Source organism: Lycium barbarum, chromosome 8 (genome assembly GCF_019175385.1).
Source record: "Lycium barbarum isolate Lr01 chromosome 8, ASM1917538v2, whole genome shotgun sequence".
In the NCBI taxonomy this organism is placed as follows: domain Eukaryota; kingdom Viridiplantae; phylum Streptophyta; class Magnoliopsida; order Solanales; family Solanaceae; genus Lycium; species Lycium barbarum.
In genome coordinates, this window is record NC_083344.1 from 67,188,378 (window position 1) to 67,201,379 (window position 13,002).

Below are 13,002 nucleotides of genomic sequence, written 5' to 3' on the forward strand. Positions count from 1 at the left end.
TGAAGTACAATAACTCCTTCACCCTATTTTCCTTCCTTACCTTCAGCAGTTGTTCCCCCAACTTCTTAATCATCTGCTTGGTGAACTCTTCTAGTGTCACCATGTTTTTTGATCGCTTCAACTCCGAAGCACCCTAAGCTTTGTAAAGGAATTGATAACAACACCATGATTAGGAAACACCTCAGGTTCCTTGTGGTAAGCACTATAAACCATGGTAGGAATATCAAAATCACAAAGGGTGCTGAGTTCTTGAGTCTTTTTCAAGAACTCTTTCTGTCTTTTCTAGTATGAGGCTTTCCTCTCAGTGATACTTTTAATCAATGCTTAAGTCATCGATGAACCTTTAAAGTTGTCCACAGAATTCACTTGGACACCTCAACCCAGACTTGTACCTATTGAAGTGTCCGTCTATTTTCTGTTTTTTTTCCTCAAAGCCTATTGTTTCATTCACTTATTAAATCTATGTTCAATATTTGTTTATTGTTTACTAGACACTCCAATATTTATTCTTCATTTATTACTGTTTTTTCGGTTAGTGTGGTTTCCCAAAATGATCTTTTTGCTTAAAAAAGTCTAAACATAGTATATATCGGTTAAATTTTAGTTACGAATTTTCTATTGTACACTAATAATAATTCATCGATATAAAGTTGATAATGAATTAAAACAATAAAAAAGATTGATTACCCTCTTAGCTTTATTTATGTAACAAGTGCAAGTGGTCTGTTTTAAGTTAATTGTTGATGTTAGGCGTATTTATACGCTTATCCACCATATATTACCCATATGTTACCTTGCTTAGAGGACGCATTAAACTAAATACACCTAACTAATCATTATTCTTGCATTATGAGCTAATATGTATGTCTTTGATGCAATCAGGCAATTTTGGAAAAAATGTGTGATGATTCGGACGAAAATGGAAACTGCACACAAAATTGTCTAAGTTTCAAAGATAAGAGCCACCTCGCCGAGCTCAGCCCAAAGCGAGGCACAAGCACGCCCTGGACCTCGCTCAGTGAGCGGGATGATAAAACTGCAAGAGATTGAAGAGAATTTGGCTAAGTGTAAAACTGACTAGTGACCTCGCCGAGCGTGGCTCAAAGCGAAAAAAAGTCAAGTTTTGAGGCGCGCTCAGTGAGTAGGGGGTACTAAAATGCAAAAGTCATGGATTTTTTCTAAGTGTAAAATGGAGCATTGGCGCCGAACGTGGCTCAAAGCGAGGCTATGGAAAGTTTTAGGGGTCGCTCAACGACCTATATAAAGAATGCACTCACGCCAATTTTTAGACCCATTTTTGATGGGCTTTGTAGGGTTATTTCTCAATACTATAAACAGGACCCTTGGTCATTTTTGAAGGGGTATCACGTATTATTTTGCGTCTCGGATAGAGATATACCTAGTTCGCCCTACTTGGTTGATATACAGGAATTATAAATGCATTTGTATGAATGTTCATGACTATAGAGATATAGGCAAAGTAAGAATAGGTGACTAGAGAACTCGTGAGATTCGTAGTCATAATATTAACCCTGTCAATCGGTAACTCGATAAAGAATAAAAGCCAATGAGAGTGAATGCGTAACATGAATATGATTGTGCTGTAACCCTGTGATACTTAACTCTCTATGATAAACTCAATTGTTGACAACGTTCGTTACAAAATTGTCCACATAAATAGTTATTTATTACTCTTTGCATTAGTTCTAAACACAACAACCATTCTCTTATTTACTTGCATAATTAGTAGCAGTAGTGAATTCTGGTTAAACCGTTGGTCATAAGTCTATGTGGATAGGATATCTGACTTTTACAAGTCACTATATTACTTGGCGACCTCGTATTACGTGTACGTTAGGGAGAAATAAGTTTTTGGCGCCGTTGCCGGAGACTTAGAAATCAACCGTTTTACCAAAATAAGCTATTTCTGCTTAGTTATCCAAGTATTAACATCTTGATCTTAGATACTATTTGATTGCAGGTGCTCTAATCAAATGCAAAGGACTGCGAGTCAAAACAATCTTGAGGAATTCGATCCGGAGCCTGAATGTATTTTCAGCCGGCGCAAGAGTGATTTTGAAATTATTGCAGAATCCGCAGGCTTTAGTTGAATTACCTGTGGTCATGGACAATAATAATCCACCAGTGTGGCAGATGTCACTTCAAGAATTGTCAAGCCCACCATCGAAGGGCACTTTGAGCTGAAGCATCCTATGATTCAGCGACTTCACTCTAGTGGGCAGTTTACGGGAATGTTACACGAGGATCCTCTACGTCACATCCATGCTTTTCTGCCGATTGTTGATACTTTTGCTACTGGCAGGGTCACTAAAGAGTTTGTCCAGCTGACACTGTTCCCCTTTTCTCTGTTGGAGAATGCAAGCAACTGGTTATTAGCAGAGCTCGCCAATTCTATCACTACATAGGATGATTTGGCTACAAAATTCTTGACAAGGTTCTTTCCACCAACAAAGGAAGCTCGACTCAGAAGGGAGATCATGTCATTCAGGCAGAAAAATGGAGAAAATTTCTATCAAGCATGGGAGAGATTCAAGGGTCTTCTCAGAGATTGTCCTCACCACCATCTGATGAATGATGTTCTGGCACACACATTTATTAAGAGTCTAGATGCCCAACACAAGTCATCACTAGACACTGCTGCAGGAGGGCAAGATCTTGATCTTAGCTATGAAGAATTGTTCACATTATTGAACATGTTTACCCAGAGCACTCCAGATTGGAAAGATGACACAACTAGCAGTTTAACTAAGAAAATACATGGCGTTCTTGAAGTGGAAAATTTTACGGCACTATCAGCACAGATTGATGCCATGCGCACTGAAATAAAGAAGTTAACTGCTGCTCAAGCTCAACCACAGGTGCAAGCAGTGCAACAAGACAACAGTTTTTGTGAAGTCTGCAGAGAAGGTCACACGAGCGATATGTGTCTTGAAAATCCAACATCCATATACTTTGTGTGTAACACAGGAAGGGGGCAAGGTAATAATAATCAGTATGCTAATTCGTACAACTGTAACTGGAGAAACCATCCAAACTTCAGTTGGGGAGGTAACTAGGGCAATCAGAAACAAAATTATAAACCACCACAAGTACCTCAGGCTCCAGCACCTTTTACTCAAGCTCCCGCAAATAGTATGGAAGAGATGATGAAAAAAATGATGGGTGATATGCAAAAGATGATGGAAAACCAGCAAAAATTAATAGCAGATAATTAAAACCGCGACTTGGCGGTGAGAAACTTAGAGAGACAGATGGGTTAGATAGCTGGTGCTTAGAACACTAGAACACAAGGGGGACTTCCAAGTGACACTGATCCAAATCCAAAACCATGTGCTGCATTGTCTCTCAGATATGGAAGGCAACTAGAGGAATTAGTCCCTAAAAAGTGATTCCGGCAGAAGCAGTTGCTGAAGATGAGGTTATTGAGATAGATAGAGTGGCAAATCCACCAGTTGTAACGCAACCACAGCCAATGGTTTCCAAACCACCACCTCCGTTCCCTCACAGGTTGGCAAAACAAAAGGAAAAGGCCACATACAAAACGTTTCTTGATTTACTGAAGCAGGTACATGTGAATGTTCCTTTAGTGGACATACTGCAAGGGATCTCGAAATATGCTAAGTACATCAAGGACATCATGGTGAACAAGAGCCGTTTCACAGAGTATGCTACAGTTCCACTTATGAGGAGTGCGCTTCCCGTATTCAAAACAAATTGCCTACAAAGTTGAAGGATCCAAGCAGTTTCACTATCAAAGTCACTATTGGAAAGCAAGTCATTGCACGTGCACTATGTGATCTGGGGGCTAGTATCAACTTGATGCCGTCGTCTATGTTCAGAAAACTAGGGTTGGGAAACCCGAGACCTACTACTATTATTTTACAGCTGGCAGGCAGATCTTTAGCCAGGCCTGAGGGTATTATCGTAGATGTTCTTGTGCAAGTTGGGTCTCTCATATTTTCAGCAAATTTTGTTGTCTTGGATTTTGAGTCAGATCTAGAAGTCCCATTTATTTTGAGACATCTGTTTTTGGCCACAGGAAGAGCATTAATCGATGTAGCGGCAGGGCAACTACCTATGAGGGTACACGATAAAGTTGAAGTATTTAATATGTACAAAGCCCTCAAGTTTCCCTTAATCTATGAGGAACTTTCTGCTATCACTGTGGTGAATGACGACATTAGGAGACCTCTCATTACTTCTTATGACCTGTTGGAGAGAGCACTAGTAGATGAAGATATTTTTGAGATACAGAAGCGATTGAGATGATGCAGATTCTTGTCCTGGCTGGCATTTATATTCGAGAGGGGGATTTCGAGCCGCTTGACTGAAAAATTGGGCCACCGCCCAAGTTATCGATAGAGAAGCCCCCAAAATTGGAGTTGAAACCTTTTCCCACACATCTCAAATATGCGTTTTTAGGTTAGGCTGAAGCTCTACCAGTTATATTGGTAGCAGATCTCATTGATGAAGAAGTAAAGATTTTTTTGGAGGTTTTGAAGAATAGAAAGAAGGCATTGGGTTAGTAGATCTCAGTTATTGAGGGAACCTGTCTAGCATTCTACATGCATAAGATATTTATGGAGGAAGATCACAAGCCGAATATATAGCACCAGAGACGGTTGAATCCACCGATGAAGGAAGTAGTTAAGAAAGAGGTGATCAAGTGGTTAGATTCAGGCATCATCTACCCCATTTCTGAAAGCAAGTGGGTGAGCCCTGTACAGTGTGTCCCAAAGAAAGGTGGGATGACAGTGGTAGAGAATGACAAGAACGAGCTCATCCCAACTAGAACTGTAACAGGGTGGAGAGATTTGCATGGATTACAGGAAACTAAATGAAGCTAGAAGAAAGGATCATTATCCTATTCCATTTATCGATCAGATGTTTGACAGATTAGCAGGCCAGGAGTAATTGTATCCTTGATGGATATTCAGGCTATAATCAGATATCAATTGCACCAGAAGATCAGGAGAGGCGACATTTATTTGTCCCTAAGGTACATATGCTTTCTAGCGAATGCCGTTTGGACTCTGTAATGCACCAGCAACATTTCAATGGTGTATGATAGATATATTCTCTGAGATGGTGGAGAATTTTGTAGAAGTTTTCATGGATGACTTCTCTATTTTTGGGAATTTGTTTTGCAACATGTTTGCGGAATCTAGATCGTGTGCTTGCAAGATGTGAAGAAACCAACTTGGTGCTGAACTGGGAGAAGTGTCACTTTATGGTTCAAAAGGATATTATTCATGGACATAAGGTGTCGAAAAAGGGCTTGGAGGTTGATCATGATAAAGTGGATGTTATTGAGAAACTACCACCCCTGTCTCTGTTAAAGAAGTGCGTAGTTTTCTCGGTTACGCAGGATTTTATAGACGTTTCAATAAGGACTTCTCTAAAATATCGAGCCCTATGTGCAAGTTGCTTGAGAAGGAAGTTAAGTTTTTATTCAATGATGCATGCGTGTAGGCTTTTGAAGAGTTGAAGCGGATGTTGGTGACTGCACCAATAATGATTGCTCTTGATTGGACCTTGCCATATGAATTAATGTGTTGCTAGTGATACTGTTATATGATCTGTTTTGGGCCAGAGGAAGAATAAGATATTCCACTCTATCTATTATGCCAGCAAGACATTAGATGCTGCTCAAATGAATTATACAATTACAGAAAAAGAATTTCTAGTTGTGGTGTATGCATTTGATAAATTTCGATCTTATCTTGTGGGAACTCATGTTATAGTGTACACGGATCATACTGCACTCCGATACTTATTTAGCAAGAAAGATACGAAACCCAGGCTTATTCTGTGGATTCTCCTATTACAGGAGTTTGATGTGGGAATCAAAGACCATAAGGGGATAGAGAATCAAGTGGCTGACTATTTATCGAGACTAGAGAATCATGATCATGTGGTAGAATACGGTCAAATTCGAGAAGCTTTTCCTGACGAGTAACTTTTTGCTATTCCTGAGGCAAAAGTACCATGGCATGTGGATATTGTGAACTTGATAGTGAGTGGAATCTACCCACCTAAAACTACTACACAACAAAGAAGAAAGCTCTATCATGATTCGCGGTTCTACATATGGGATGAGCTGTATTTGTTCAGCAAGGCCCTAATCAGTTGGAAAGAAGATGTATTCCATGAACCGAGGTGAATCAAGTGTTGGAGATTTATCATTCCTCCCCATATGGGGGACATCATAGTAGAGATCGTACAACTGCAAAAGTGTTGCAATATGGTTTTTATTGGCCCACTTTATTCCAAGATGCACATGCATTTGCTAAGGGATACAACAGATGTTAGCGAACCAGAACAATCTCTAAGAGGCTGCCTTTGACCAATATTTTAGGGGTAGAGATATTTGACGTATGGGGTATTGATTTTATGGGGTCGTTCCCTCCATCTTATGGGAATAAATACATTCTCTGGTGGTTGATTATGTATCTAAATGGATGGAGGCAATCACCTTGCCTACGAATGATGCAAAGGTCATAAGGTTTGGGACCCCACGGGCGATGATTAGCGATGGAGGAGCACACTTTTGCAATCATTTAATAAAGAATCTCTTAAACAAATATGGGGTGAGGCATAAAGTGGAGACTACATACCACCCGCAGACCATTGGATAGGTGGAAGTATCGAATCGAGAAATAAAGTAGATTCTTGAGAAGACTTTTAATGCACAAAGGAAATATTGGGCTACGAAACTCGATGATGCATTGTGGGCCTATCGAATAGCATATAAGACACCTATTGGGACTTCTCCATACAGGATGATTTATGGGAAGGCAAGTCACTTACCAGTTGAACTGGATCATAAAGCGTATTGGGCTATAAAAAAGCTCAACCTTGACATGGAGCTCGAGGGAAGAGGCGGATGTTGCAGTTGCATGAACTTGATGAATTTCGACTGCAGGCCTATGAGAATTCCAAATTGTATAAGGTGAAGACAAAGAGATGGCATGATAGGCACATCTAGCAACGCTCGTTCGAGCACGGACAGTTAGCATTACTGTTCAATTTAAGGCTTAAACTATTCCTTAGAAAGCTGAGGTCAAAGTGGTCAGGCCCGTTTGAAGTGGTACGTGTAACAAAACATGGATCTGCGGAATTGCGAAAGCTAGAGACCGAGGAAACTTTCTTAGTTAATGGGCAGCAAGTGAAACATTATTGGGCTGAGGACGTGGATAGGCACAAGACCTTAGTGGAGCTATCGAATAATTAGATGGAGGACTTGCGTCATGCCGCGACGTTAAATCAAGCGCTTCTCGGGAGGCAACCCGAGTTTGTAATGTAACAATTCGAATACAAGAAAAGCACAAAAAAAAGAGAAAAATGTAAAAAATACAAAAAGATGTCGTGCCACGACCTAAACTACGGCGCTGGTTGGGAGGCAACCCAACATTTTATTGCTTTCATAGTTAGGATTTTCATTCATGCTAACAGGCAGTATTGTAGTGGTGTTTTGCAGGTTCAAAGGTGAAAAAAAAATTGAAGTAACGGCGAAACGAGTGAAGAAGGAGACGAAAAATTTTCCTAATGCAAAAGTAGGCAGGGACCCTCGCCGAGCTTAGCTCAAAGCGAGGCCCTGCCATGCTTTAGCCCGCGCTCAGCACCCCAAGTAAGCCAAAAATAAAAAAGGGGGGGGGGGGGGGGAGGGGGGAACATTTTCTAAGTCAAAATTAAGGATGCACCTCGCCGAGCTTGGCTTAAAGAGAGGCACCTGCTCGCTTTCAGCCTCGCTAAGCGAGGTAGGTGAGTAAATTTGAAAAAAGATTTACTTCATTGGGTAGACCCAATTCGACCTACTCAAATCGAGAATTAAAACCCCTTTCCCCTTTTATTTCCCTCTTAAACTATAGAAATTACTCTCTCTAAAACCTTTCACCCCATCAAACTTCATCACTATTCTAGGTGTTTGTCCTCTGATTTCTAGTAAGTTTTCTTTCCTTTTCTCTTTGTTTCTCTTTTATTTTCCTAATTTATGGTATGTGATTATCCCATTCCCATTCCCCTTTACGTTGAATGATGAAATTGTTTCTAAAGTAATGCATGAGTTCTAAAGTACGAAAGATTGAAGCTTTTGAGTTTATGTTAATGGTGGAAGTTGATATTGTGAAATTGTGATAATGGTGAATGTGGATTATGCAAACCATTACCCTTAAACCCCTTGATACTGTGAAATTGTTGTTAGGTGTTGCTTGATACTTGAATTCCATGCAAAAATTGGGTTGTTCATCACTCTTAACCCATAAATAGGCTGTTGCAAAAACAATGCATTCCAACTGTTCGATGAAATGCCCCAAAGTATAGTCTTCGGCAGAATGGTCCTAACGACGGATAGAGTATGACCGCCTTGAGGGAACATTTGTCGTAGGATGCTAGATTTTATGATTTGCCTCACGAATATGCAAATATTTAAGTGTAGGATGGTTTGTTGGATTTTCAAGCTATGAAAGCTTTGAAAATGGGTACTTCTAGTCACGTCGATAAAAATATTGACAAACAAAACAAATGGGAAGTCTGACTACCGTTCACGTGACTAGTTGACACCCACGCTAGCGAACTAAGTGTGGGGTCGTTTTGACAACCAATTGGCTTAGTTAGTTAGCCACTTTTGATAACCTACTAATGTTTTTATTTGGTTGGAACATGTGTTATAAATATGGTGAAATCAAAGAAAACGGGAAGTAAAGGAAAGGAGAAGGCCACTGCTAATCCGACCCAAAAAAGAGCTCGCTCGAGCCAGCCTTCACAGGGCCAGTCTTCACAGGGCCCTAGTGCTATACCGTTTGAAGACGAGAGTGTCCAACTGCCTCAATCAGATCAAACTCAAGGGCAAAAGAAAAAGAGAGTTAAAAGAAAGTATGGCCTGTATTGGGGGAAAGACTATGGGCGTGAGTGGTACAAAAAGTTTAAATTCACAAAATGCCTACTCGAGAGACCTGTCCATGAAGCTAGCCTGAAGGAACAACACTTCGACATATGGGAGTAGATATATCTGCTGGGCCTGCAATTTTTCTTTCAAGACCCAGGAGCATGTAATATCTATTTGGTTCGAAAGATGTATGCGAATTGGGTTGTGGACGATCCGGATGAAATCTGTGTCTGAGGGGTGGTAGTACCATTCACTAATTAGTATCTATGTGATTTCCTGGGGACTCCGACGGGTGTGGACAAGGATGTGTTTGAGCAGTTGTTTTGTCAGCCTCCATATCGCCAGATGAGGCATATTTTATGTGGGCCCCACTCTAATGCTAGGTGGTTCCACAGGTCAGGTGATAATTAACACGAGTCTTTTCCCTTCGCCCACATGTCATAAAAGGCAAAGGTATGGCTCCAAATTGTATGTGTAAGGATTATGCCAGCGGGGCATTAATCTGATGTGAGTAGAGAGTGGATCTGCATGGTTTATGCATTGATGACTGGTCAGCATATTAATATAAGGACAATACTGAAAAGAAACGTGAAAAAAGTTTGACAGGATCATGAAGCTCGCAGGTTCTTATTTGGAAGTACCCTTACGCATATCTTTCGTAAGGAAAATGTGGATGAGGAACCCCTAGATGGTAAAGTGCCAATGACAAGACCTGTTGTTGATATGGCCTGGGTGAAGAACCAGAAGGATGTACATGGGAAGACTTTGATAGCAACGCAGCATCATGCCTGAGACGACTCCATCATGGCCAACATGTATGCAATTCAACGCCTTCAAATGACACCTGGGCCACACGTTGCTACAGTTGAGCAGTTAGCCTATTTTGATGAGCGATTTCCACTCAATGCACATAGTAGAGTGTTATGCAAGATTGGGGAAGCATATGAGGAGCCTGTGGATGATGACATACCTACTCCCGAACTAGAGCTACAGGAGCCAATGGCTGATGAGGTGGCTGAAGAGGAGCAGGAGTCCGACAGTGATATTGGTGATTCAAATATTACTCCCACGAGCAGTGATGAGGAGTCTAGAGATGAGGATTCAAGAGATTCTCATTATCAGGATGGGAGAAACGAGTAGACAGGGAGTTATTTCTTTCCCCTATTTTGACTTTACATTTATGTACTGAGGATAGTGCTTGATTTTAAGTGTGGGATGGGGAGTAAACTCTTTTATCTTGGGTCTGTAATATTCAGTACTATGTTGACTTGTTTTTCCTTTATGTTTAGGATGTTATAGGTTGTCATACTTCAAAACTATACATGGCCTATAATAAGTAGTAATTAATATAGTAGTAGTTATTATTATTATTATGTTGTGTCGTGCTAGTAGTTAGCACACCCCTTGGTTTTTGTTTTCAGTTCTTTTCCAGGGGATATTTTGAACCGTATATTTTTAGGAAAAGGTTATTTGAGAGTCCTTTAAATCAATTGAATGCTATGTGCTCGGAATTAGGTACATATTTGACAGCATGAGCAAGTCTTGAATTTTTTGAAAATGAAAGCATGCTTAAAAATACTAACTTGTGTTGAGAAGCCTAAGTTTTTTTACTTGACTCGTGGATGAACTATGGCTTAAAAATGCTTGTGAATTCATGTTCTTGTTTGCCAAGTAGAGGGTCAATATGTGTTTTGATGATTGTCAAACTGTTTCAGAACCAGACAGAGACTTGCTTTGTAATCTGCTCCCTGTGCACCTTGCACCGTCAGTAGAGAACAACTGTAAAGCTGAGCCACTTGCTGTACACAAGTACAACTGTGAGTTGGCCCATGCTTTAGGTGAAAATGAAGAGCAGTCTCTTTTCACCCCACATGCTCTCACTATATATACAACATGATGGCAACATATTGAGTAGACTTGAAAACCTAATCTAAATCGTGTAAAGTTGCCAACACAAGTTCTCAACATCTCTCAAGAACAAAGTCACCTACAAGTTGAAGAACCTAATCCAGACACAAGTTTAGTCTAAGTTCTTTGTACTGTTGTGAGCCTTTGTTCGTTTGTGCTTAAACTGTAAACCTACTCTTCTGTGTTAAGAAGTTGTTTGTAGGTGTTTTGAGAAATTTCAAAGTGTTCTTGCTGGAAGTGTGTTTCCGCAAGCTTTTGAGTGGTACACTAGGCTAGAGTTAGTCTAGGTGTATTAGTGGTCCTTGGCTAGAGTTAGTCAAGTGGACGTGCTTGCAATCGGAGCATTGCAAGTGTGGATGGACTACGAGGGTTAGTTCCTAGGTTGCATAAGCGTTATTGTTGGGGTGAGGGATTATGGGAGTTGATTCCTAGCTTACGATAGAGTTGTAACCTAAAGTTGCTTGCGTAGTGGAGTAGAAATCCTACTGGGGTAGGTTGTGGTTTTTAATCCCTTGAGAAAGGAGTTTTCCACGGACAAATCTTCTGATGATTCTCGTACTGCTCTGCATAAGGGAACTAGTACACAACTAGATCCCTCCATACTGTTGGGTAAGCACACAACTTGTATCAATTGGTATCAGAGCAGATTCTTTCTAAAAGGTTAACACCCAGAAAGGATCCTCTTTATGGCTAGCTAATCAAACCAAACGTAGGGTGAGTGTATCTCCAAACCACCAAGATTCAGTGCAGAACACTATGACTGGTGGAAAGCTAAAATGGAAGAATCCGTCACTGCTGAGGACCCAGAGCTATGGGACATTATCTCAGATAACCTTCTAACTCTTGCACAAGATAGCTATACTCTGCAAAAGGATAAAAAAGCTAAAAGAATTCTTCTTCGAAGCATTGGATCAGGTCAATACAACTTAGTTTCCTTTTGTAAAACAGTGAAGGATATATGGGAGGCTCTCAAAAGTACACACAATGCATTTGACAAGCTTAGTACAAAGTTCGAACTTCTCAAGAAAAAAAATGAAGAAACCGTGTAAGGTCTAGAAAGGAGAAAGTTGAAAGACGAAGAGAGTGAACCACTAGGCATCTACTAAAAGTAATTCAAGTAAGGAGGAGTCTGACCCGGTGTAACGACTCATTTTGTCATTACCGTGATTATTCCCTTTTTGCCCTCGTTGACCCGTTCTTGAGTCTTGTTAGAACTATGTTGACCCAAGGAGATAGTTGGCATGACTTCCTAGGCATCATTATGGGCTTTAGAATGTTTTCTGAAAAAATTGGGCTTTAAGCGAAATTGAGTTGACTCAAAGTTGACTTTTGAGTAAACGAACCTTTTTCAGAAATCCGTCAATACCAAGAGGTGTGGATGGTCTTTTAGAACTTGTGTGCATATTCGTTTCGGTTCCCAATGCACTCGGGTACATTTTGGGACCTGGGTTGAAAGTTAGTTTTGAGGTATCGGGGGTTGACTCGATCAACGAGACCTCTAATGGGAATTTCAAAGCTACAAGTGTGTTCGTAGCGCGTTTTTATAGATATCTGCATATTTAGTTTGTGTTTGGGAGGCTCTGGGATGGTTCAGAGGGTCAAATTTCAATTTTTGGAAGAAGCCCGAAAAATCTGGTGTCTGGTGCGAAGCGCGCGTGAAAGCGCGGCTGAACCGCTGGCCGACCAGCTGGAGCGGGCGTGCGGCAGCGGTGGCCGAACCGCTGAAGTGATCGCGCAGCAACGGTGGCCGAACCGCTGGAGCGGCCGACGGGCCAGATTTTCTATTTAAAAACTTTCTAAAACCCTTAGAAATTTCCCATAACTTCTAAACTAGTGTAAGCACTCTTGGAGGCGACTTGAAGGTCTAAAGAGTGATTTTCTTCCTAGGGTAAGTGTCCTAACCTTATATTTATCCATTATGATCTTCTAAACATGATTTCAACCTTGTAATGACTAGAATCAAATAGGGTTTTTATGGGTTTCATGTGAAGAAGGGTTATAAATGAAAATTTATTCTTAGATGTTGTTTAATGATGAAATTGTTGTTCTTCATGCTAGATAATGTCATATCTAGGCTTGTTAATCATTAATCTTCCATTCTAGAATTGAAATTCTTTAATCAAAGTTAGGGTTCTTAAACCCAAATTTGGGGGTTTTCATATAAATGATGATTTTTAGAATTAATT

General features: G+C 40.5%; 1 non-coding gene across 1 annotated transcript; it reads right to left on the reverse strand.

Moving 5' to 3' along the window:
• Positions 1-2,480: 2,480 nt before the first annotated feature.
• Positions 2,481-2,587, reverse strand: LOC132608418 (small nucleolar RNA R71). The gene has a single exon (XR_009570342.1). It is a non-coding gene; the product is annotated as a small nucleolar RNA R71 (small nucleolar RNA).
• Between the last annotated feature and the right edge of the window lie 10,415 nt (positions 2,588-13,002).